The sequence below is a fragment of the Lissotriton vulgaris genome, unplaced genomic scaffold, assembly GCF_964263255.1.
Source record: "Lissotriton vulgaris unplaced genomic scaffold, aLisVul1.2 SCAFFOLD_868, whole genome shotgun sequence".
Classification (NCBI taxonomy): domain Eukaryota; kingdom Metazoa; phylum Chordata; class Amphibia; order Caudata; family Salamandridae; genus Lissotriton; species Lissotriton vulgaris.
This window is the reverse complement of record NW_028245964.1, coordinates 803043-827847: the sequence shown is the minus strand read 5'-3', so window position 1 is coordinate 827847 and position 24805 is coordinate 803043. Positions and strand designations below refer to the sequence as shown.

The window sequence follows — 24805 nt, the reverse complement described above, 5'->3', positions numbered from 1 at the left end:
GACACCGGATGCCAGGTGGACTCTTTAGCTGCATATGGTTTTTTGCAGTTAGTGGACAGACCCACTCATCAAGCAGGGCATACACTGGATGGTTTTTTTTTTCTTCTAATGATCCTCGACTAAAAACAGGGCCCCCCATCCCTCTGGTATAGTCAGATCACCTGGCTGTCCCTCTTGAATTAATATCTTCCTCTACTTCCACGAGGTTATGTCCCCCCAGGAGAAGAGAACCCAAGCGGAACTTTAGGAACATCGCGAATGACACCTTGGCCGCGCTTATGTCTAACATCAGGGCAACTCCTTTGGCGGAGGCCCATGATGCTGCATTAGACCTTTCTAATGCTTTAGCTAGAGCGGCAGACCTCCTAGCCATTGTTTCCTATGGCTATTCTGCTAGGAAACGACCCTCAGCCCCGTGGCTTTCTGAGACCCGTAGGCTTCTCAGACAGGACTGTAGGAAGCAGGAGAGGCTCTGGCGAACTGGTTGGGATTCCAGAGAAAGGGAAAAGCACAAAATCTTGTTGAGAAAGTATAAGAGGATGATAATTGAGGAAAAGCAGGCCTACTTTTCCAACCTTACGGCCTCCCTCACTTCACCAAGGGAACTGTTTAAAATCGTGGATTCCCTGTGTACCCTACATACTCCTGACCCAGTTATTGGGTCTCAAGAACTGTGCGACAAGATCTCGCTGTTTTTCCACACTAAAAGAGCGGATATTTACGCTTCGCTGGAATCCCAAAGGGACCTAATGGATTCCTTTCCCCTACCGAATCCATCTCCTACGGATTGCGGACAATGGACCCTCCTAGTACTCTGTCCAATTTCCCTACCCTTACTCTCCAGCAACTGGACTTGCTCCTGAACAGGACCAAATCTTGCTCTCCACTGGACCCCTACCCCCTTAGGATTCTGAAGGATTGTAGGGAGGCTCTTTTGCCTCTCCATCTTGAAGTGATGAACCTTGCCATAAAGGAGGGCACTTTCCCAGTGTCCTGGAAAAAGGCAGTGGTTAAGCCTCTACTGGAAAAGCCATCATTGGACCCAGAGATTCTAAAGAATTTCCATCCAATATCACGGCTGCCGGCTCCAGCAAAAATGCTGGAAACTCATCTCAACCTACACCTAACTGCCTTTCTTGATTCCACCGCCCTCCTGGATTCATTGCAGCATGGGTTTCGGAAACACCATAGTACTGAGTCGGCCCTCACTGTGGTAGTTAACAAAATTCGTACAAAGGTTGATAAAGGGCACACTACTTTATTGGTCCTGCTAGATCTGACAGCAGCTTTCGACACCCTATCTCCCTCAATTCTAACATTACGTCTTAAGGGGGTAGAGGGATCTGCACTCAGTCTGCTGTCTTACTTTCTCAATCAGCGAGAGCAGAGGGTCAAGCTAGGTGAGTTGGTGTCCCCTTCTAAACCTGTGTGTTGTGGGGTACCTCAGGGGTCGGCTTTAAGCCCGACCCTTTTCAACATATATGTGACCCCACTCGCCAGGCTAATGTACGATCTTTTGGGATGGAGTTGGTATACGCCGATGACACCCAAATCCTGGTCTCTCTCTCCCACTCGGTGAGTACCTCCGTTCTCAGCTTCAGGAACTGCATGGAGGCAGTTGCACGGTGGATGATCTGCAACTCGCTGAAGCTGAACGGGGAGAAAACCGAGGTTTTGATCTTCGGGGGAGACCAGGATGCCTGGTCAAGTGACTGGTGGCCCCCATCCCTCGGAGAATGCCCAAGGCCCACCAAATCCACCCGGAATTTGGGTGTAATGATTGATTCCTCTCTTGCCATGGACCAGCAGGTAAACAGAACGAGCTCTACCTGCTGGGGTGTCATTAGGACCCTGAAGAAAATCACTCATTACTTATCTCTGAAAGCCCGTAAACAGACTGTAGTGGCCTTGGTTACCTCCCGGCTAGACTACTGTAATGCACTCTACTGTGGTATAAACCTAGGCCTGATAAGTCTTCAGACTGTTCAAAACGCGGCAGCTAGATTTATTCTGGATGTCCCTAGCCGTTCATCTGCTACTCTAGCCAGGAAGAGTCTACATTGGCTCCCGATTCAGGCCAGGATCTCCTTTAAGATCCTATGCTTGGTCCATGGGGCTCTATTTGGAGATGGCTCTGAAGATATTCGATCTCTTAGCCTCCTATACTCCCTGTAGAAACCTACGCTCCGCCAGTAAGAACCTCTTGATTGTCCCTTGGGTTCGGAAAGTCAGGTGGGGAGGAAGGGCCTTTTCGGTTGTGGCCCCCAGGCTGTGGAACACCCTTCCCCTGGAATTAAAAATTCAACCTGCCATCAGTCCCTTTAGGAGGGCATTAAAAACATGGCTTTTTTCAGAGGCATATCCTGATACATACATTTTCAGAACTCTGTTAGGCGCCTTGATTCCCACTGGCTAAGTCTGCACGATACAAGACTACCTTCATTCATTTGAATGTGGGAACTGGGATTTAATTTGGAGTTTGACACAATGACAACATCCAATGAGGGCAAAGGATAAGAATAATTCTTAAATACCAGTTATGTGACAATGGAGACTGGGATACAAGTAAAAACAAAGTATTTCTGCCTGTAGTTTACTTTTAAGGGGCAATTTAGGAAATGAAATATATTGCTTACAGGAGAACAATCATGAATAGGAAAAGTATCAGAAAATTAGAGAAAGTGAAAGCTGAAACTTGATTTAAAGCGAATAAAGCAATGCTCTCTTCCTTGAAAGGGCCTTTGGTATTCACAGCACACAATATGCATTGGATGGCAAGGCACATGGCACGACAACAGTAGAAAGACCTGCATGTATTGAGATTTTTTATGGCCCAAACTTGTTTGGAGAGCAGCTGTACATAAATATAGCGGTATTGGGTTGTGCGAGAGGGGCTGGGGTGATTTAGGTAACTTATTTATGCAAATCACCTCAATTACATAAGGTTTGGCATGTCAGACTACAGTGATCTTTAATACTACAACTATTTTATGGTAGACTCAATAAACAATTTTGTTCGAGAACTTTAAAAATGAGTATGCCCAGGACCTACGTAATAACAGCCCACAAACTATATGGAAATCTATTGCTATCAAAGTGAGGCTGTTTTGGGCAAGTCATGAACAAATTCAAACGTTATCCCTTTATTAATTATAGGAGTACTCAGTTTGATCACTCAGGTGTACATATGGTTTTTAGTTCCACATTGCCATAATCTTTTTTTTATTTCACAGTATTTTATTACATTGTACAAACCGGTACATTCGCTTTACTGTTACACGGTACCAGCCAAGCTTGGCTGATGTCATGGTTACAGGTAGATGGTATACATGTTTGGCTGTATGCTTTCTAATGTCTTGCTAGGAGATTAAGGGCAGCTGAAAGAGAAAGAAAGTAGAAAAGAAAGGGAGGAGATAGTTTATAAGAAGCGTACTTTAGCAATGGGCCTAGTCTGGGCTTGTAGCGCTTTATTGCGGTCAGCCGTCCCCCCTAAAGTGATCTCACGGGGTTCATATGAGTCCAGATAGCACGTTGCCATAATCTTATGAAGTAAATATACAGGTGAACAGCCACTACAGGAAAGAAAAATAATGTTTAACAAATCTTTATTTTCTCTTGGCTAGTATGAATCAGAGAAGACCACCAATGTATGTTTTCACAGTTCCATTCAGCTCCACTACTTCCACCATGCTGGCCCCACCCCCATATGCATATTAGTCCAATGGACCTCCTCACTCCATTTGCCTCGTGAACCTCAAAACAATTTAGAAGAACACACACACATTGAGTACTTGTTCCATTTTTGTTTTATTGTCATTTGCTTTGGTCTATACAAAAAGTACAGGAAAATAAAAATTCTTGCTTGTCAAAGACACAATGCAAACCCTTGTCTGTCCCCTTTCAACAGAGGGAATTACCCCACAGTTCAGATCCTCATTTAAAAAAATCATTTAAAAGATAAAAATGCAAAAATAAAAAGACACCACTCACCAGAAGAAACGTGTTAATTGTGAAAAGCTGGTAGAGTTGCTTTTCCATTTAGTTAAAGTTTTTCTAGTTGAAGCAATATTATCAAAATTGTTTTCACTTTTGTTCACACACATTTCATTTTCCATTGTTTCATCATTTGTAAAAATGTACACATAATTCTGGTGCAACACTGCAGTGTTGAGAATTGAAGTCCAGCATCTCTACCAGATAAGAAGTGGAGATATTGACCACGTTCCTGTACTCAGTGACCGCTACTGTCACCTCTGGCTCACAAACACTGCTCTCTTCCCTTGAGGCTTCAACTCAGCAACTGCTGGGTAACGTTGCAGAAAAACAGAGGGCAAGAAAATGTGCTTTTCTAGTGGTTTTCCATCTTGTAGAAAAATGGAGCCTTTAAGTGAAGATTCCATACAAGTTAACAAAGACCTAGTATCACGATGCACTGGCGCTGAAGGGTCTTTGAGCGAATTCCTCACCATTTCAGACAATCAGCAAACTTCAACAATTTAATTTCAGCCTGAGGCCAAATGTAGGATAGCAGTTCACGAGCACAGGCTCTCCGAGATCATAAGAAGCGGAGGTGAAATTGAATTAGTTTGCCATAAAATTCAGAACCAAGAAAATAAGGGTTCTCAGAGAGTCTTTCATAAGTCCCAGCTACTCTACTGAACCCCACCTAAGCATCTCTTCCTTATATCCCTTGCAAAAAAAGGCATTTTAGGCGTTGAATGTGCATCGCATTGGATAAACGTTCCAAATTTTGTAGACATGGCGATATATACACAGTGAGAACTCGGAAGCATGGTGGGCCAGGGTGGTAGCCCGGTAGGCCGGGGAAAAGGTTAGCATAGGAGCATGTGTAGTGCAGTCAGGGTTCATTAATGATTGCAAAGAAGTGGATTAGGAAGGGGACACTAAGCAGGTTGAAAACTGATAGAGGTTATTCCAGTGAAGTGGTAAAACCAATCTGACGCGTCCACAATGTCTAGTCAGTCGTAGCCATCATTGGAGACCTAACAGGTGATTTGCCACTATTTGCTTTAAAACGCTAAAAGTACATACAAATTAATTTATGGATTAAAGCACAAACTTAAAAAATAGACAGCAAAAGCCATTTGCACCATATTAAAATATAAAAAAAGAAATATATTTATATATATATTTATATATTTAGAAAAGGCTTCTACCAGACCAACACAAGCTTTACCAGTCTGCAGTTTGATTTTTTTTCTTTCACTTAATGTTGGAATAGGACAAAGTTGCTAAACGCCTCTTCAGACCCAGTGTATGAATAATTTTTTTTTTTTTTAAAACCAATAAAAGCTTGCTCTTGGGAATGGAAATTGTTGCTTAGGCACTTCGATCACCCAGTCTCATCAGCCTTGGTCATCCTTTTCTGGATTTGATTTCTGAAATAAGAGAAAGGAGTCAAAATGTAGAACCGCTTGACATTCGTAGTAGAAACATTTTATGTATGCTTTCGATATTTTGAGAAAAATTACCATTTATAAGTTGAAATTGTGCAACCTTAACATTACCTTAAAGAAGAGCTGGTAATGAAGTAACTTTACATGCGCAGCCGAAGAACAAGAAAATTAATGTCACTTACAGTCATAAAAGCATTATCTGGTAGAGACAATATCTGGCTACAGATTATTTACCTTTGCATTTCCCAGGTGCCAGACTGGATCCAGAAACTTTTGCTCGAGCAGTATGCCTGCATGCTGTCAGGGGGCTCCTTCCAGGTCTACGTGATGTCGCTGTGTCGGTTGTGATGTCGTGGTCACCTATATAGGCGCCACGGGGAGCCCGGAGTCCATTCCTTTTTGCTTTTTTCATGCCAGAAGCACTGAGTGATGAAGTGATCAGACTATTGTGTATCAAAACTAGGGCCCTGTAAAGGGAAACAACCCTAGCCCTATAAATTAGTCTGCAGAGCTCGGAGGCATGGGTGGCTGTGTAAGGAATCCGCAGCTAGATTGTCTCGATCAAATGAGCAGGTTACCTTTAGTACCGCTTTATCTGGTTGCGACATCTAGCTGCAGATTCCTTACCTTTCAATAGATATCCAAGCCATACTCCCTGCCAGTGGGCTGCAGACTGAGCTACTAGACTAAAAAGTCCTGCAGGACCGGATGGCCGAAATGCCGGTCCTTACAGACCAGACTGTAAATGTAAATGTAAGGCTCATTTATACCGCGCTAACAATCGCTCCAAGGAGCATCTCGGCGCCAATGAAAGGACAACCAGATGTAAAAGTTGCCTTACTGCTTAAAGAGACCAGTACCGGAGTCACACTAGTGCTCTGGCGGTGGAGTCTGGAAGATTGTAAATCCAGGTTCAGTTGTTTGCGGAAATCAGACTCCTTGTCCAGTGCTCTTAAAGGTCGGGGGAGGGCATTCCATGCTTTAGCACCCAATACCGCTAGGGATTTACCCCCACGGGTTTTAAGTCTGAACCCTGGAATGGTCAGAAGATTGGCATTTGAGGACCGTAGTGCTCGAGTTGGTCAGTTTTTTACAAATTTTTTCCTTAGGTATAGAGGGCCTGAGTTGTGTACAGCACGAAAGGTGATCTAGAGCTGAGCGGATAGTTTCAGTAGTGAACAGGAGAGCCGATTCGGTGGAGTGTCGAGTCCTAAAGCCAGCTTGGTTGGGGTGCCATTCCTCATTCTCTTCCAAGAAGCGTGTCAGCTGTTTATTCACTGTCGACTCAGTGATTTTACACAGTGCCGGGAGTAATGAAATCGGACGTAGATTTGAGAGTGTGGTGGGGTCGGGAAGTTGTTTTTTTTTGTAAAGGCTTTACTGCTGCCAGTTTCCACTCTGGGGGGACGTAGGCAGTGGACAGTGAATTGTTAACAATGGCATTTATGTCTGGGTTAACAATATCAGCAATGAGATGCAGGAGTCCTATGGGACATGGATCAAATGGTGATCCTGACTTGGTTGCCAGAATGGCACGTTTTGTCTCCTCCAGGCTGATTGTACGAAAAGCTGTAAGCTGGGTGGCTTCCTGCCTTGTGTTTTCGTCCTCATACCTTGGACCGAAAATAGGAGCCTCAAAGTCTTTCGTCAGACCCCTCACCTTTCCTTCAAAAAAGTCTGCGATAGAATCACAAAGCATTTGTGAGGGTGGGATGTCCTGCATAAAACATTTGGGTTTACTAAAATCCTTCACGATTTTAAAGATCGCTTTCTGTTTGCTATTGGCTGTTGCTATGGCTGACGTGAAGTACTTTGTTTTGGCTTGTTTAATTTGTACGCGATACGCTTTTTTGATCGTTTTATAGTTGCTACGTTCTTTGCTGAGGTAGTTTTTCCGCCAGCTACGTTCAGCCCGTCTTGGCTCCCCCTGTTTGTTTTTGAGCTCTAGGTCAAACCGAGGGGCAGATCTCTTCTTTTTCCCGGGTTTAGGCTTGCGTCTTCCCTGTCCGGTCATACTTTTTAGTTCAGTCATCCACTCCCTAAAAGTGTTTATGTTTGGGGATCCTGCTAGCTTAGGTCTACATTCTCTAGCTATTGAAGTTAATTCTGGATGTTTCATAGTGGCTTTCCAGTCCTCTTGTCTGACCTGGTTACTTTCGCAAGTGTGCTTGTTATTGGCATTAGTCTCCAGTGTGATCGTAAAAGGTATTAGTACATGGTCTGTCCATATTTGGGGTTTCAGCTGGTCTATTGTTAATATATCTAAGTTGGTAGCTATGCAATCAATCGTGTGTCCCGCCTCGTGGGTGGCTAGGGTATCACATTTTGAGACCCAGTACATCCATGGTTTCTCTAAAGGAGGCAGTGGATGCTTCAGTAGTAGACTCGAGATAGATGTTCATATCCCCCAGCATGGTAAAGTTTGAATATCTAAGTATCAGTGGGCTTAGCGCGTCTCCAATACTTCCTAGAAAACCAGTACTAGTGCCGGGAGGGCGATAGATCAGTGCCCCGGAGAAAGAAGTTGTCATGGATTTTAAGACTAAAGCCCATCCCTTCTGCATCCTTTAAATCATGTAGTTCTATCATTGAGCAACCAAAAGTATCTCTATGTATAATGGCCACTCCCCCCCCCCCCCCGCCGTTGGTCATTACCTCTGTCAACCCTTTGGATGCCATACCCTAAAGGTAGGGCATGTACCAGATCCGGAGTGCACCAGGGTTTGAGCCAAGTCTCTGTAATGAAGAGACAATCTAGGTTGTCGTCAATTAAGAGGTCATGTATATGCTGGGCATGTTTTGGCAGAGATCTAGCATTGATTAAGCCAGCCTTTAGAGTATGGGTAGGGGCGGTAAGTGTGGTAAGGGCGGATACCTGAGACCATGAGAACGTACTGTGACATTTATGGCAACTCACCGGACCAGTCCAGTCCAGTCTGAAGGGTCTAAACTGTGCATCTCACAATCATAGTCCGGTTTTATGGCTAGTAGTTCCTGCCTACTGTAATTTCTTTTAGTGGTCCCAGCAGAGTCCTTAGCCCTGTGCCCGGCCCGTGCGCGGACGGGCTGGACTCTGGCTTGACTCCGGCGCTAGTCCGGCGCGTCAGTGTCCGCTGCGCGGAGTCATGGCTATCTATTTTTATACCGGTGACTCTCGCCCCTAAGGAAGGATAGCCCTACCCAAGAAGGCCGCAGCAATAGTTCCGCCCTTGCCACTAGGTCGAACAGCCCTGAAATCGGCTGGACCCTCTGGGGGAGGCAGCGCTATGCAGGAGGAGTGCAACCAATATTTAGAATGGTGAATGAATTAAAAAAATGTCTCTACCCAAAATCGGCAGAGACACCACAGCGTCGCGCCAAATCCGCGCGCTGGTGCAGGAGGGAGAGGACACAAAGGGCAAGTGCAAACAATAAGAACATTTTAAAAATTGCAGCAAGAGAGAAGAGTGACCGCCCGGCTCAAACCTCAGGCGAAAATAGCAGTGATCTTACGCTATAGTCCTTTTACTCTTTTTATACCGGTGACTCTCGCCCCTAAGGAAGGATAGCCCTACCCAAGATGGCCGCCGCAATAGTTCCGCCCTTGCCACCAGGTCGAACAGCCCTGAAATCGGCTGGACCCTCTGGGGGAGGCAGCGCTATGCAGGAGGAGTGCAACCAATATTTAGAATGGTGAGTGAATTAAAATAATGTCTCTACCCAAAATCGGCAGAGACACCACAGTGCCGCGCTAAATCCGCGCGCTGGTGCACAAGTTACTTAACTTTGGTAACGCTTTTTGTGGTGGATACAGTATCTGCCTGTGGATTCCTCACCTTGTGAATATTCCCTTGCGTCAGCAACATTTGGGAATTCTTTTAGCAGCTTCGTGCCGACGTGGGAGACGTCACAGAGGCGCGACTCCGCTGACGTCACAGACTCCATAATAGGCCCACGCCGGCGTGATGACGTCAGTTCTGCCCTTTTTTCCGTGCCTTCCAGGCACACGGACCGACCAACATCAGTAGATATGTACACAGTATACATAGTATACAAGTGTCAAGATAACACACAGTGTGAAACCAAACAGAAAAGCAATAGAAATAAAACTTTTCCTTCAACAATAATAAAACTTTAACATCACAGTTACTCAGGTATAGAAGAGTGGACAACGGGGAGGCGGTGGGTCAGTGAGGAATCCACAGGCAGATACTATATCCACCAAAAAAAGCGTTACCGAAGGTAAGTAACTTGTTCTTCTGATGGATACATCTGCCTGTGGATTCCTCACCTTGTGAATAGAGTCCCACAGCAGTCCCCACTCCCGGAGGAGGGTGTCCACTCTCCTACCAGAAAATCCTGGAGGACAGAACGCGGGCGCGAAGTGGCCCTCCCTCCTCACTTCGGTATCCAAGCAGTAATGCTTCGCGAAAGTGTGGAGGGAGGCCCAAGTTGTCGCTTTACAAATGTCCTTAACAGGTACACCCCTAGACAAAGCGGAAGTTGAAGACTTCGCTCTAGTAGAGAGGGCTCTAATACCCTCTGGTGGTTCCTTACCAGCCAGGGCGTAGCAGATCTTAATGCATAGAATTATCCATCTAAAAAGCGTGCGCTTGTGCACAGCTCTTCCTTTTCTGCAACCAGCAAATCCAACAAACAGCTGGTCATCAACTAGATAGTCCTTAGGCCTATCAAGATAAAAGCTCACCACCCTCTTAGGGTCCAGACGGTGAAGCCGCTCCTCCTCCTTGGAAGGGCGACGGGAGAGTATAGAAGGTAGGAAGGGTAATTGACTGTCCTAGATGGAAGGGAGTTAACACCTTCGGCTGAAAAGCAGCCCTGGTCCTAAAAACCATTCACTCATGATGAATGGTCAAGAATGGGGGGTTCGAACTAAGAGCTTGATGCTCACTTACCCTCCTTGCCGAGGTAATTGCAACTAAGAAAACAGTCTAAAGACAACAACCTCAAAGGACAATTATGTAGAGGTTCGAAAGGGGAACCCATTAGAAAAGTAAGCACCAGATTCAAATCCAATTGAGGCACAATAAAAAGGAGGAGGAGGAAATTTTAAGTTCCTTCAGAAGTCTTAAAACAATAGGAGATTTAAACAAGGACGGCTGATCCGGCAGGCAGAGAAATGCCGACAAAGCCGAAAGATAACCTTTCACTGTAGCCACAGCAAAACCTAAAGAAAGAGCAAATAGGAGTATATCTGACAAACTAGCCCTCAAAGGGACAATGGACTACTCCCCACACCAAGTCACAAATTTAGACCATATGTAAGAATAGATTGACTTAGTGGAGTCACGCCTGGCCGACAGAATGACATCCACCACATCATGGGTGAGAGAAAAGGAATTCCGGTTGCCCCGTTCAATCTCCAGGCATGAAGGTGTAAGTTCTGGAGGTAGAGGTGGAGGTGGGGGTGTAGAACCTGCCCCTCCATCTGAGAGAGGAGATCTGCCCTCAAAGGGAGACGGAGCGGCGGGCAAGAGGAGCGGTGGAGAAGATCTGTGTACCACACCCTTCTTGGCCAATCCAGGGCAACCAATATAACTTGGGCCCGGTCTTGGCGAATCTTCCACAGAACCAGAGGAATCAAGGGTATGGTAGGAAACACGTAAAGGAAACTGGAGGCTGCAGAACGACAGGCAGTGAGCATTCTCGCGAGTGGTCAACAGGTCCACCTGAGGAGTACCCCACATCCGAAAGACGTGATGAACTCTCTCTGGATGAAGCCTCCACTCATGGTCGGCTGAGAAGTGCTGACAGATTGTCTGCACGCACGTTCAGAACTCCGGCCAGATGATTTGCCGTCAGACAAATCTGATGACCCTGAACCCAGGACCAGAGACGCAGAGCCTCTCTGCAGAGACGCAGAGCCTCTCTGCAGAGACACTGCGTCCCTACTCCTCCCTGCTTGTTCACATACCACATCGCGGTGGTGTTTTTCGCCAGGACCTGAACCGACCACCCGCAAAGGGAAGGGATTAAGACCTTGAGCGCCAGACATATCGCCCGCAATTACAGAAGGTTGATATGAAGCAACCTTTCCTCTGGAGACCAAAGACCCTTGATCTCCAGAACCTCCAGATGAGCACCCCACGCTAGGGTGGACGCATCCGATATCACTGTGGCCACCGCTGGGGGAAGTTGAAAAGGCTTTCCTTGAGACAGATTGCCCTCCACACTCCACCAAGACAGATCCGCTGCAGTTTCTCTGGAGATCCTGACGGACTCCCTGAGATATCCGTTGTGTTGATACCACTGCCTGCGGAGGCACCACTGGAGTGCCCTCATATGCCAGCGTGCATGGTTGACATACAGAATGCATGAAGCCATCAGACCGAGCAAACGAAGGACCTTCAGGACTGGAACGACCGCTCCATTGAGAAATAAAGGAATCATTTCCTGTCGCGAATCCTTTGAGGTGGAGGGAATGCCAGACATACAGTAGTATCCAGTACTGCACCTATGAACCGGTTGCGCTGGGAGGGCACCAGGTGAGATTTGGGTACATTTATTTAAAAACCCAACCTGTACAACAACTGAGTTGTGACTTGCAGATTTATGGAGCACTTTCTCTGGAGATTCCGCTTTGATCAGCCAATCGTCCAGATAAGGGAATACCGGAACCCCTGACCTTCTGAGATGTGCAGCCACCACTGCCATCACCTTGGTGAAGACTCGAGGCGCAGTAGTAAGACCAAACGGAAGGACCGCAAACTGGTAGTGCTGCGACCCCACCGTAAAACGGAGATACTTTCTGTGAGACTTCAGAATGAATGTGGAAATACGCATCCTGCAAGTCGATCAACACCATCCAGTCTGCGCAAGGGTGAGCATCTTTAACTTCTCCTGCTTCAGGTAAAGGTTCAAGATCCTGAGATCCAGGATTGGACAAAGTCTGCCATCCTTCTTGGGGATCAGGAAATACCGGGAGAGCACCCCTGACCCCTTTCCTGCTCTGGAACCACCTCTATCGCACCCTTTCTGAACAGAGCCAGGACTTCTTACTGCAAGAGCAGTAGGTGGTCCTCCGCACAAAAACCTTGGCAAGGAGGGTAATTGGGGGGAAATTTCCGAAAGGGATGAGCATACCCATTCTCCATGAGATTGAGAACCCAAAGATCCGATGTAATCAATTCCCAATCCCGTAGAAAATGGGTAAGCCAGCCCCCTACTGGGCCCACATGATCCGGAATGGCGGATCTAGGGCTGCTTTGCTGTGGTGGCAGTGGGTTGGGAAGAGGTAGAGGAGGAGGAGGCTTGACGACCCCTAGGACGAGCTCTTTGCCTGCCTCTGTACAACTTGTACAGCGTATTTTGCTGCTGCTGTTGTGGCTGCCTGTAGGTCCGAAAGGAAGACCTGCCAAAAGCTCTGCTGTCCTTGAACCTTTCTAAAGCAGAAATCAGCCTTCTTTCCAAACAATCCTGACCCATCAAAGGGCAAATCCATCAAGGCAGCTTGGACATCCGCAGAGAAGAAATGCGTTACTTACCTGTAACAGCAGTTATCCAGTATTGGCGTCTTTCATAGATTCACATGCCTGAATCATTCCCCGTCGTCGAGACGGGAGCCTCCGGTACATAAAAAAGTAATGTCCTATAGACATACATAGAGAAAATAGGCCTAAGGGCCTCCCCTTAGTAGCCTATCCTCGTCCTTCTGTAAAAAGGACCAAACTCTCAGTCAGCCAATCAGCTCCGACCTCCCTCTAGAACCTTCTGGGGAGGAGCCTCAGTCCCTCAGATTTTCGTACGCACCCAGCTAGGTTGGCGTAATATTGTCAGAGAGGGATGTGAGTCCTTCCAGGAGAGGCGGGAGGGTTGCATGTGAATCTATGAAAGACACCAATACTGGATAACTGCTGTTACAGGTAAGTAACGCATTTCTTATCCAGTATTAGGGGTGTCTTTCATAGATTCACATGCCTGAATCAGAGTAGCTAGCAATCAGATATGCACATGCGTGATGTAAAGTCGCTCTGCAGACATGTTAGACAATGCATATATTATCATATAACATGGGGACAGCATAGCTGGAACATCACAAGAGCAAAGAATGTGCATACCTGGATGGCGGGATGTAGGAAGGCTCACCTCACTGAAAGAGATGGCGAAGCACCGCCTGGCCCACTGCCGCATCCTTCTGAAGTTCGATATCCAGGCAGTAGTGTCTGGAGAAAGTGTGCGGTGACTTCCAGGTCGCCGCTCTGCATATATCCAAGATTGGCACCCCAGCGAACAGCGCTGCGGACATCGCCCTGGTGGAATGAGCAGTAACATGATCAGTCAAAGGCCGTCCGGCCTGGTCGTGGCAGAATGCAATCGCCGAGGAGATCCATCTCGAGATGCTTTGTTTCGTAAGAGGCATGCCCATTCTTGGTCTGCTGTATGCCACGAACAGTTGTGAAGACTTCCTGAGAGCCTTAGTTTTATCCAGGTAGAACTTTAGGCATCTCTTGAGATCCAAAGAATGCAGTGCTCTTTCTGCTGCTGTGGAAGGGTTCGCAAAGAAGGACCTAAGGACAATTGGTTCATTGAGATGAAAGTCCGAAGGCACTTTTGGTATGAATTTAGGGTTCGGTCTCAGCACCACCCTGTCCTGTCTGAACTGCAGATACGGTTCCTGAATGGACAAAGCTTGTAGCTCGCTCACTCTCCTGGCCGATGTTAAAGCGAGCAATAGTGCAGTTTTCCAGGAGATGTATTTGATAGATGCCCGATGAATGGGTTCAAACGGATGTCTCATGAGTTGGTTGAGTACCAGATTCAGTTGCCATGTCGGAGGGACTTTCCGAGGCCTCGGAAAGGATCTGTAGAGCCCTTTTAGGAATTGCTTGACTAGTCTACTTGACCACAGAGAAGGTCCTGTGAAAGTTCTGGTGAACCTAGAGATAGCTGCCAGGTGAACCCTAACGGATGCATGTGCCAGTCCCGACTGTGCCAAATGAAGGAGGTATGGCAATATCTGTTCAGGGGTGACAGCGAGCGGCCGCAGGCCCTGGTCTGAACACCAAATGCAGAACCTTTTCCACTTGAGAGAGTAGGTTTTGTTTGTACTGTCCGCTCTCGCTTTTGCTAGGACATCCCTGCAGTCCTGCGGGATGTTTAGGTCACAGAACTCTGTGCTCAGGAGCCAGGCCGATAACTTGAGCGATTGGAGGTTTGGGTGCTGTACCTGTCCGTTGGACATCGTTATGAGGTTCGGGTGCTGCCTACGACGAATCGGTGACCTGATGGATAGTCGAAGCAGATCCGAGAACCAGTGTTGTCTCGGCCAGAACGGGGCAATCAGGATCAGGGTACAGGGCTCCGCCTTCATCTTCCTGAGGAGCCTCGGGATCATCGGAAACGGAGGAAAAGCGTACGCAAACACGCTGAACCAACCGATGGAAAAAGCATTTCCCAGTGACCCTTGTTGGGGACGCCAGCTTGCGTAGTTTGGGCATTTGGCGTTCTCCTTGGTGGCAAACAGGTCGATTCTTGGGACTCCCCATTGAGAGAAGATGTGAGCCAGAGCGTTGCCGCTCAGTTCCCACTCGAGGGAGAGGGATCTTTGTCTGCTCAGGGCGTCCGCAATGGTATTTTCTTTTCCGGGTACATAGTCAGCTTTGAGCTGGATTCCGTGTATCACCAGCCAGTTCCAGATTTTCTGCGATTCGCGTGATAGAGAGCGAACGCGTTCCCCCCTGTTTGTTGAGATAGTGCATCGTCGTGGTGTTGTCTGTTTTGACGAGCACTGGGGAGTTCTGGATGCGTGGTAGGAAGGCCTGTAGAGGAAGATAGACAGCCCTCAGCTCCAAGAGGTTTATATGGAGCAGCTTTTCCTGTGCGTCCCACTTGCCGCTGATCCGAAGGTCCTGGAGAACAGCGCCCCATCCTTCAAGGGAGGCGTCCGTGGTGATTACCAGAGGTGTCGCCGGAAGGAGAAATGGTAAACCTATGGTTAGATTTTTGCGACGCCTCCACCATTCCAGACTTCTGGTTATTTTTGGTGTTATCCGTACAATGTCCTCGAAAGAGCCAGTACTTTGAGTCCATTGGCTCAGGAGAGCTTCCTGTAACGGGCGCATCCTGAGTCTGCAGTGAGGGATGAGAAGTATACAGGAAGACATCATTCCCAGGAGGGATGAGTAAGTCCGGACTTTGAGGTGTGTTTTTGTTGCCACAGCCGTTGCTAGGGACAATATCTTGTCCGTCCTTTCCTTCGAGGGGAAGGCTCTTGTGCACTCAGTTTCCAAGGTAGCCCCTAGGAAGGTAATTTTTGTCGTAGGGATAATGCAGGACTTTTTGAGATTGAGGGTTAATCCCAGCTTCTGAAAAAGATTGGTGCAGGCGCTGGAGGATTCGGCCGCGCCTTCTGGTGAGGGTGCTTTCACCAGCCAGTCGTCTAGGTAGGGGAAGACTTGGTGACCCAGCTGCTGCAGAAAGGCTGCCACCGGTGCAAGGCACTTTGTGAAAATCCGCGGTGCGGATTTGAGGCCAAACGGCAGGACTTTGAACTGATAGTGTCGGCCTGCAACTGCGAACCGCAGGAATTTTCTGTGGCGCTTGAGGATGGGGATGGGGTAGTAGGCATCCTGGAGATCTAAGGATGTCATGAAATCTCCTTTTTCCAGAGTGCCCAGGATTTCTTGGATCGTCACCATCCTGAACGATTGGCTCCGCAGGAAAGCGTTGAGCGCCCTGAGGTCTAGAATGGGCCTCCACTTGTTTTCCTTCTGTCGTACAAGAAAGAAGTGGGAATAAAACCCCTTCCCCCCTTAAAGGATGCTGGAACTCGTTCGATGGCTCCCTTCTGTTGCATGACAAAGTTCCTGGAGAAGCAGGCGTAGGTGTTTGTGCGCCAGCCTCTGGGGAGGTGTATTGGGAGGGATGGTGGTGAATTCGAGAGAATGGCCGAATCGTATCATTTGGAGAACCCACCGGTCCGTGGTGATGTGTTGCCAATTGGTGAGCAAATGGGTCAACTTTCCTCCAATTTGAAAGGATGGAGAGAGTGGTAGGACTGGCTGGAGTAATCGGTCACTGGCGGCCGCCAGTGCACCTCTTGGGATTCTTGCCTCTGAAGTTAAATCTTCCGTATGAAAAATGACGACGTTGTTGTTGCTTGTGCTGGTATTGGTTCTTGTTATTGTAGGAATACGAGGACCTGTTCTGATAGGAACCTCGATAAGAGGACTGACCTCTAGATCGGTTGCCCCGAAAGGACTGGTTTCGCGACTGCAAAGTGCCCAGTGCCCTGGCAGTATCGGTGTCCTTTATGGTCTGCAGTGCCTCGTCGATTTTGTCCCCAAATAGATGCTGGCCGTCGAAAGGCATGTCCAGCACCTTCGCTTGTACCTCCTGGCGGAACGACGTCGCTTTCAGCCACCCTTGACGGCGCAGAACAGCAGCTCCAGCAAGTTGACTGAAGCCAGTCATGGCTGCGTCAATAGCACAGTCAATTAATTCCACAGCTGACGTTTGACCTTCTACAAGAAGAGCCTTGACTTCACCCTGGACTGCGTCAGGCAGTTCCTTTACATAAGGGGCTATGTCTTCCCAAAGTTGGCGATTGTAATGTCCCAACAAGGCGATGGAGTTGGCCACCTTGATGGTCATGGCCGATGTTGTTGTGAATCTTTTCCCAATCGTGTCAAGCTTCCTGCCTTCTTTGTCTGGAGGAGTGGACAGCGGGGAGGAAGGGTTGCAGGAGTTCTTCTGGGCCGCCTGCGTAACCACCGAATCAGGTTTGGGGTGTCCGTTGAGGCAAGCCGCCGCTGTAAGTGGGGCTTTGTATTTCTTGTCCAGGCGTGGAACCACCGCGGGCACAGAAGCGGGTGTCAGCATTAATTTTTTGTCTTGCTCCCATAAGAACTCTATAATAGGAATAGAATTAGTCGACTTTTGCGGCTGTTCTTTGAAATCATGCAAGAAGCATTCAGTTTCAGTTGATTCCGCGACCATATGGAATCTATTCGCCGCCCTTCCCACAAGTTTGTGGAAACCGCCAATGTCCACAGGCGGTGAGTCCGCTTGGCGTGGTTGTGGTGAAGCAGGGGATGACGCCACATACTCATCCTCCTCGTCGTGGTCTGAGTGGACCTCCTGGACCTCACCTTCCTCTAACTCCTCTTCATCCTCATCTTCGTCTGAGGAGTCTACCACCCGAGGTTGGACCTTGTCACGGTGGGTTTGAGGGAGAGGTTGAGACTGTTTTGGGGCGGACGCTGGTGTATGTACCACAGGTGTCTGAGTCCCACTGTCCGCATCCGGGAAGCGTTGCTTGTAATCTTGTACAAGGAACCGCAGGTCATTGACCAGAGTCGCCGGTAGGCATATCATGGGGGTGACCTCCGTGCGGACACTAGTGTGGACGGAGTGTTCCTGATAAGTGAACTCCTCCTGTTCTTCATCAGTGCTTTGGCATTTGACATTAAGGTCCGAGATAGAAGTAGCGGGACCCAGGTGGTCATCCTCTTCAGATTCTTCGCTTTGGAAGATTTCCTGAGGTGGCTGCGTTTCTACTTTGCTCGGAGACGTTGTTTCCGGGGTAATTTGCAGCCTGGTAGTCTTGCTAGACGTAGCATGTGATCCTGTCGTCGTCGACGGTAGCGCGAGGGCCGGCACCTCCACAAGTCTGGATTTTTTCCATGGCTCAGCCAGTGCCATCCTAGACGACGAGTCTTCCATCGACGGTGCCTTCGTCGTCGACGAAGAGTCTCTCGGCGACGGTGACCTAGTTGACGGTGGGGTGGTCGACGGTACCTTGGTCGTCGACGACGACTTCGACGTCGACGTCGATGTTGTCGTCGTCGGTGCACTCGTCGACGGCGAGCCAGTCGTCGACGGTGTCTTCGTCGACGGTGTCTTAGTCGTCGACTCCCTCATCAACGTAGTCATCGTCGACGGTGGGTTCTTTAGTAACGTCTTCGACGATGATGGGCTCGTCAACGACGCCGTAGATGTAGTCCTCGTCGTCGACAGGGCCTTTGACGACGATGTCAGTAGAATAATAGAGGAGACAGGTCTACCTGATGACGAGGATGTAGTCGTCGTCGTCGACGCTGAAGGCGACGACGCTGATGTCGTGGACACAGTGGTAGTGACTGAAGTAGTCCTCTGGGCATGTCTTGTAGATGACGGAGCAGGCTTTTTAAAGGTTTGATCTTCCTGAACAGACACTGAAGATGTCGTGGATCTTGCCTCTGAAGACTTCTTGTGTGCCTTCTTAGGAGGAGTGTCTGAGGGGCCAGGGGAAGTTACCCTAGGCCTCTTTTTAGAGACTTCTGAGGACTTGGAAACACTGCCTTCAGATGATTCTAGAGTGTCTCTGTCCTTAAGCCTGTCGAGCCAGATGAGAAGGCGACCTTCTCTGTCCCACAGTTTTTTTAGGGAAAGCCCTGCATATTCTGCATTTGTCCGAGACGTGGTCCGGGTAAAGGCAATATAAGCACAGGTCATGCTTATCCACATGGATCCTTTTCTTCCCACATGAAGAGCAGGCCCTGAAAAGGGCTTTCTTCTGTGATTCAGACATGGAAGAAAGTAGTGGAAAGAAAACACTTACTGCAGAACAGTTTAGTGAAGTAATCCTTGAAGAGTTGAGATTGAAGAATCACTTTCAAAGAAAGTTAGATGATTTTGAGGAATCCTGGGGAGAGCTCAGGCTGGAGACTCCCTAGCACAACGTGCGGTAGAAAATCTGAGGGACTGAGGCTCCTCCCCGGAAGGTTCTAGAGGGAGGTCGGAGCTGATTGGCTGACTGTGAGAGTTTGGTCCTTTTTACACAAGGATAGGCTGCTAAGGGGAGGCCCTTAGGCCTATTTTCTCTATGTAAGTCTATAGGACATTACTTTTTTATGTACCGGAGGCTCCAGTCTCGACGACGGGGAAGGATTCAGGCATGTGAATCTATGAAAGACACCCCTAATACTGGATAATTCAGAGTATTTAAGCCACGCCGCTCTTCTTGTGGCCACTGAAGAACCCATCACTCTGGCCACAGTCTCAGCAGTGTCCAGACCACTCTGAATGACCTGTCTAGCGGCAGCCTGAGTGTCAACAATAACTATTTGAAAATCCCCCCCTCAGGAAGCTTGGGAACCAGCCGTTTGACTGTATCCATCAACGCATGGATATAACATCCCATAAGACAAGTAGCATTAGTCTATTTGAGCGCCATGCTTGCCGAGGAAAAGACTTCGCAGCCTGGTCCTGCTTCTTTGATTCCTTATCCCCAGGAACCTGTGGAAAAGCACCCGCAGATTTCTTCTAGCAGGCCGCATGAACAAACAAGCTCTCTGGCAAGGGGTGTGTGGATAAAAAGTCTGGGTCACCAGGCGCCACCCTGTACCTTCTTGCAACTGCCCTTGAAACCGCAGCGGCTGTAAGCGGTCTTTTCCAAACCTCAAATATAGGCTCCGCCAAAGCATCATTGAAAGGGAGCATAGGCTCGACCACAGAGTTAGGCGAATGAAGGACTGCAGTCAGCATATTAGCTTTATACTCTGCAGTAGGAAGAGTTCAATTCAACAAGTCTGCCACCTTCCTTATAACCACGTGATAAGCGGTCACATCCTTAGAAGGGGTGTCAGAAACAGGGGCCAAATCCCAATCAGGAGACAGTTCAAGACCACTAGCCTCTCAGATCATCGAAAAGATCTTCTGAATCCTGCAGCTCACTCTTCCATTTCTGCTTCACTGTACCTCTGCTCTTCCAGAAGTCTCTGCGCCTCACACCTGGACCTCTCCTTCATAAATGAAGTTGACGGATCCGGAATCGACTCAGTCGGTGCCGGCGCATACAAGGTCGGATCGGATTCGGCAACGGCGTCGGCGTCTACGGTCTTGGCGTCGAAGGCTTCGGCGTCGCTGAGAAAAGCCAAGGCGGCGTCAGAGCCGGCATAAAAGGCGCAGGAGCGCAAGTCTGGGGAATACCCAGATTGAATGCTAATGGACCCGTGGGACCAACCGGTGCTCCAGAGGGGGTACATAGCTCTGGAATACACTCCATACACTGCATTCAGGAACTTGGTAGGGTCCTGAACTGGAGCAGGAAAAGCTCGATATGAACCTACAGGCTGCTCTCGAGGGAGCGGAGTCTTCTAGACTTCGACCTCCACCTCAGGCTGATGCACCATGGTTGACGAACCTGCAGGCAACAGAGTCTCCTCTTCTCCATCGTCATCTTCTCTCTCACCCTCCTGTTCAGAAGAATGAGTGAGCTGGAGAAGGATTTGTCTTTGGCTTCGGTGAATGAACAGGCGAAGCCTCACCATCGAAGACTTGAACCTCCGGAGTCGGTGCCTCCACATCCTTGCGAAGTAACTTTACCTGCGACTTCGGTCTCGAGCTAGAGTCCTTCTCAAAGTGAGGACGAGACTCATGAGATCTCTTCTTGTGCTTCCTCGAGGACTTCGAAGCATGCACCGAAGACGACCTTGAGCGCGACTTCAAGCGAGACCTCGACCGACGAGTCCGTGACCTCAACCTCTTCTTGTCCTTCCTGCTCTTCAACTTCGCAACAAGGAGCTTCGCCTCCCTCTCGCGGAGAGCCTTAGGATTCTTTTTCTTACAGGATGAACAATCCTCAACGTCATGGTCCGAACTCAAAAACCAAACGCAGCATTCGTGCGGATCCGTAATGGACATAGTCTTGCCGCACTCTCCGCAGGGCTTGAATCCAGTCTTCGTGGACATCGACACAAAGAAGCAAAAGGCACCAAAATGAAACTAACAGTAACAAAGTTACCAACAGCTACAGAGGATCCCTAGAAACCTATAGCATCGACGACGCGAAAAAAAGGGAACCGACGTCATCACGCCGGCGTGGGCCTATTATGGAGTCGGTGACGTCAGCGGAGTCATGCGCAGTGTCGTGCCTCTGTGACGTCACCCAAGTCGGCGCGAAGCTACAAAAAGAATTTCCGAATGTTGCTGACGCAAGGGGATATTCACAAGGTGAGGAATCCACTGGCAGATGTATCCTTCAGAATGTCGAGGCAGAAGTGTTTCACAAACTTGTGCAGTGAAGCTATTGCTGCAGCCTTGCAGATGTACAGGACTGGCACTCCACAAGCCAATACAGTGGTCGTAGCCTTCCCCCGAGGGGAATGGGCTCGTAAGGATAAGGGAGCAAAAAAAGGTTTAAGATGTCAGTGGATTGGGCGCTCTGCTATAGATCAAAGCGCACGAGTTTACAAAATGCAAATGTTATTAGGTGGTGCAACTGGGTGAATGGGAAACCTGTGAAACCATTCAATAGTCTATCCAGCAAGCTGGTAAGACAACTCAAAGAACAGCAACCCTATGCACACACTAATGGAGTACAAGTAAAAATCATATCATAGGATTAGAGCAGAGTAACACAAGGTAAGGTGGCAGAAAGACTAAGAAGTCTTGTGTATGCTGAAATCTTGAGTTCTTTATATCCATCATAATGATACAGCAGCCAGCCGACACGTGTTTCATCGCTCAAGCGAATCTTCAGGGCTCGGACGCTACTGAAAATACTGAGGAGGTCACTCTGCCGGTGATACTTCCGACCCGGTGGGGCCCTTGACCAATATAAGAGATGTCGAAAATGTGAGGAAGGTCACCTCTGATTAGGTTGCATCGGAAAGGGATTACGTGCTGGGGACCGGGATGTCGTGAGCATTCAAAGTGAACCCACTGGCCAAAATCGTGAGTTTTGTTCGCTCAATCTCATTCTTGTAAGTAATTGGCAGTCTCCAGTGGTAACACGTAAAACGAGACGAGATTTAGCCACGAAGTGCGCGGTAACATCAGACATCCCGGGTCAGTGTTCCTGGAACTCCAGGAACACTGTCCCGGGATGTCTGATGATACCATGCACTTCTACCACTGGAGACTTCCAATTACTTACAAGAACGAGATTGAGCGAAAAAAACACAAGACTTCTTAGTATTTCTGCCACCTTACCTTGTGTTACTCTGCTTTAATCCTACAATATGATGTTTACTTGTACTCCATATGTGTGTGCATAGGGTTGCTGTTTTTTGAATGGGTTCGTAAGCCCTCAGGAGGATGCTTCCTAGCTAGGGCGTAGCAGATTTTAATGCAGATAATAACCCAGCGTGAAATTGTTAGTTTCTGCACTACGTGACCTTATTCTTCCACCCGGAACTCTTGTGCAGTCAAGAGAATGACAGCGCTCATTTTGGGTCCAGACGCTCCTCTTCCTTAGAGGGAAGCGGAGGAGCAAAAAAAATGGGTTGTGTGACCGACTGACCCATATGGAATAGGGTCACCACTTTAGGTAGGCGAAGCACCACCTTATCCAGGAATGTAATATGGTATGGAGGCTTGAATGACAAAGCCTGCAGGTCGCTCACCCTCCGGGCAGATGTAATCGCCATTAGAAAGGCTGTCTTGATGGGAACAGCTGGAGGGGACAAATGTGCTGTGGCTCAAAGGGAGCACACAGATATGCGAGAACCAGATTGAGATCCCACTGCGGGGATAAAGGGTGTAGGGGGAAACTAAGTTAAAAGCCCTTTCAACAACCTATTTATATATGGAACTTGACTAAAGAGGGTTGGTCTCTTAACCGTAATAAAGTGGACGGAGCAGAACAAGGGTAAGAATAAAAAGAAGACTTTTAGGTAGAGAAGCCGAAAGTGGATCAATAGAATTTTTTGTACAATATTTTACTAATGTTTTGTCAATGGCAGGCGTATACCATCTTGGCTGCCAAGATAACATTACATACTTCGGGAGGAAGATCGAATTCTATAAATGTTTGCAGCTCAATCTCCATTCAAGGAAGCGAAGAGTTGACAGGCTCAGGTGGAGGGCCCACCCCACCCTCATTTACTGCTGTGACAGAAGATCCTCCCAAAGGGCAGCCTGATCGGATGATCAATGCTCATTTGAAGAAGCTCTAGCTACTAGACTCTCCTTGCCAAGTCCAGTTCTACGGATGACCTGGGTCCGGTTGGTCTTGAACTTCCAAGAAGTCTGGACAGGAGTGGCGCCGCTCGCGATGAAAACTCCAACACTCAATACTGCAGACATGAAGTCTCTTTGGAGGTGAACAGATCTGACAAAGGCTCTCCCCACTGTTGAAGCAGACCTCGCACCACCTCCAACTAGAGACATCATTTGGGATCTACTTGGTATCAACAGCGGAGTTTGTTTACCCTGGTGTTCAAAGAACCTGCCAGTTGTTGAACCACCCGGGTCATGCCCTGCTGTTCCAGACATGTCCCGAGACACAGGGCCTCTTGACTAAGGGTCCAGGAACCCACCCTGCCCTGCTTGTTGCAGTACCACACTGCGAGAGTGTGCTCCATTAACACTTGCAACAACTTCCCTTGACAGAGGGAAGAAATGCTTTCAATGCAAGAGATCGCCTGAAGCTCCAACAAGTTGATGTGGAACCCCAACTAAGCTAAAGACCAGTGTCGCCTGAGCTCCAACTCTCCCAGATGGCCGCCCCATCAAAGGAGTTGTGGAATTTTGACTTGCGATCTAAACATCATCTGCGCCAGCTTGTCACCTATGTACTACATGCACGGCAGCTATTCTAGGTCACCTATGTATTACGTGCATGGCAGCCATTTTAGGTATCATGGTCTCCCTGTCCACGATCGATCGCCAGCACGTCCCTCTGACCCAGCAAGCATCCTCTGCGCACCCCGGCTCCCCCTCCCTCCTCCTTCTGAGCACGACCCTTCTGCATGACCCTGTCCTTGAGAGTCACGCCAGCGCCTGACCCGCACCTCCTCCCCTCCCATGAATGCCCCTCTGTTGCTAAACCTCCCTCCTGCACTGGATTGTCCACACAGCATGAATACCTCTCCATTGATGGCCCCTCACCCCGTGTCCGACTGTCCACACAGGTCCGAGGCCATTGCCTAAGCCGAGAGATATCATTTACTGCCCTTATTGTATGAGGTCGCTCTCCTTCAAAGGACCCTCTATTGATCCAGACCTCCCCACCCCCTGTGACATGATCAGGCGCACACATCCTAAGACTCGACGAAACACTCAGCTGCGTGATGACCCTCTCTCTTATCAGCAGGTTGAGGACCTCCATTGTGAATGTATATGGGGGTGGGATTAACACGAGGATTACGGGGATGTCGTTTCCCATGCCCTACAAAGTTGTGATTGTATTGAAGGAAGGTCACATGCCATAAACTAGTGTATAAGAGGCCAGGCCTCCGAGTGGCTGTTAGAGCACCTCGAGACGATACCTTGTTGTCCGATCTGATGTGTTCTGCTCCGTCGGAATAAACTTCTGTTTCCTGCCTTCTGGTCTCCGGCGCCTGCCTCATTGCTTGGTAAACTTGAATGGTACAAGGGCGGTTAGCGCCGGGCAAATCTTGAGAAAGGTCCTAGCCCTACCTTTTTCCACAATTGGCGCCCAACGTGGGGCCCATCAGCGACAC

The 24805-nt window shown here is 48.5% G+C and overlaps 1 protein-coding gene across 1 annotated transcript in view; it reads right to left on the bottom strand.

Annotated features, from left to right (window-relative positions):
- Window positions 1-3788: 3788 nt before the first annotated feature.
- LOC147666201 (junction plakoglobin-like) overlaps window positions 3789-24805 on the bottom strand; it is a 195402-nt gene continuing 174385 nt past the window's right edge. The window contains exon 15 of the mRNA XM_086949216.1: window positions 3789-5399. The gene's annotated coding sequence lies outside the window, so the exon portion shown is untranslated. The remainder of the gene's footprint in view (window positions 5400-24805) is intronic.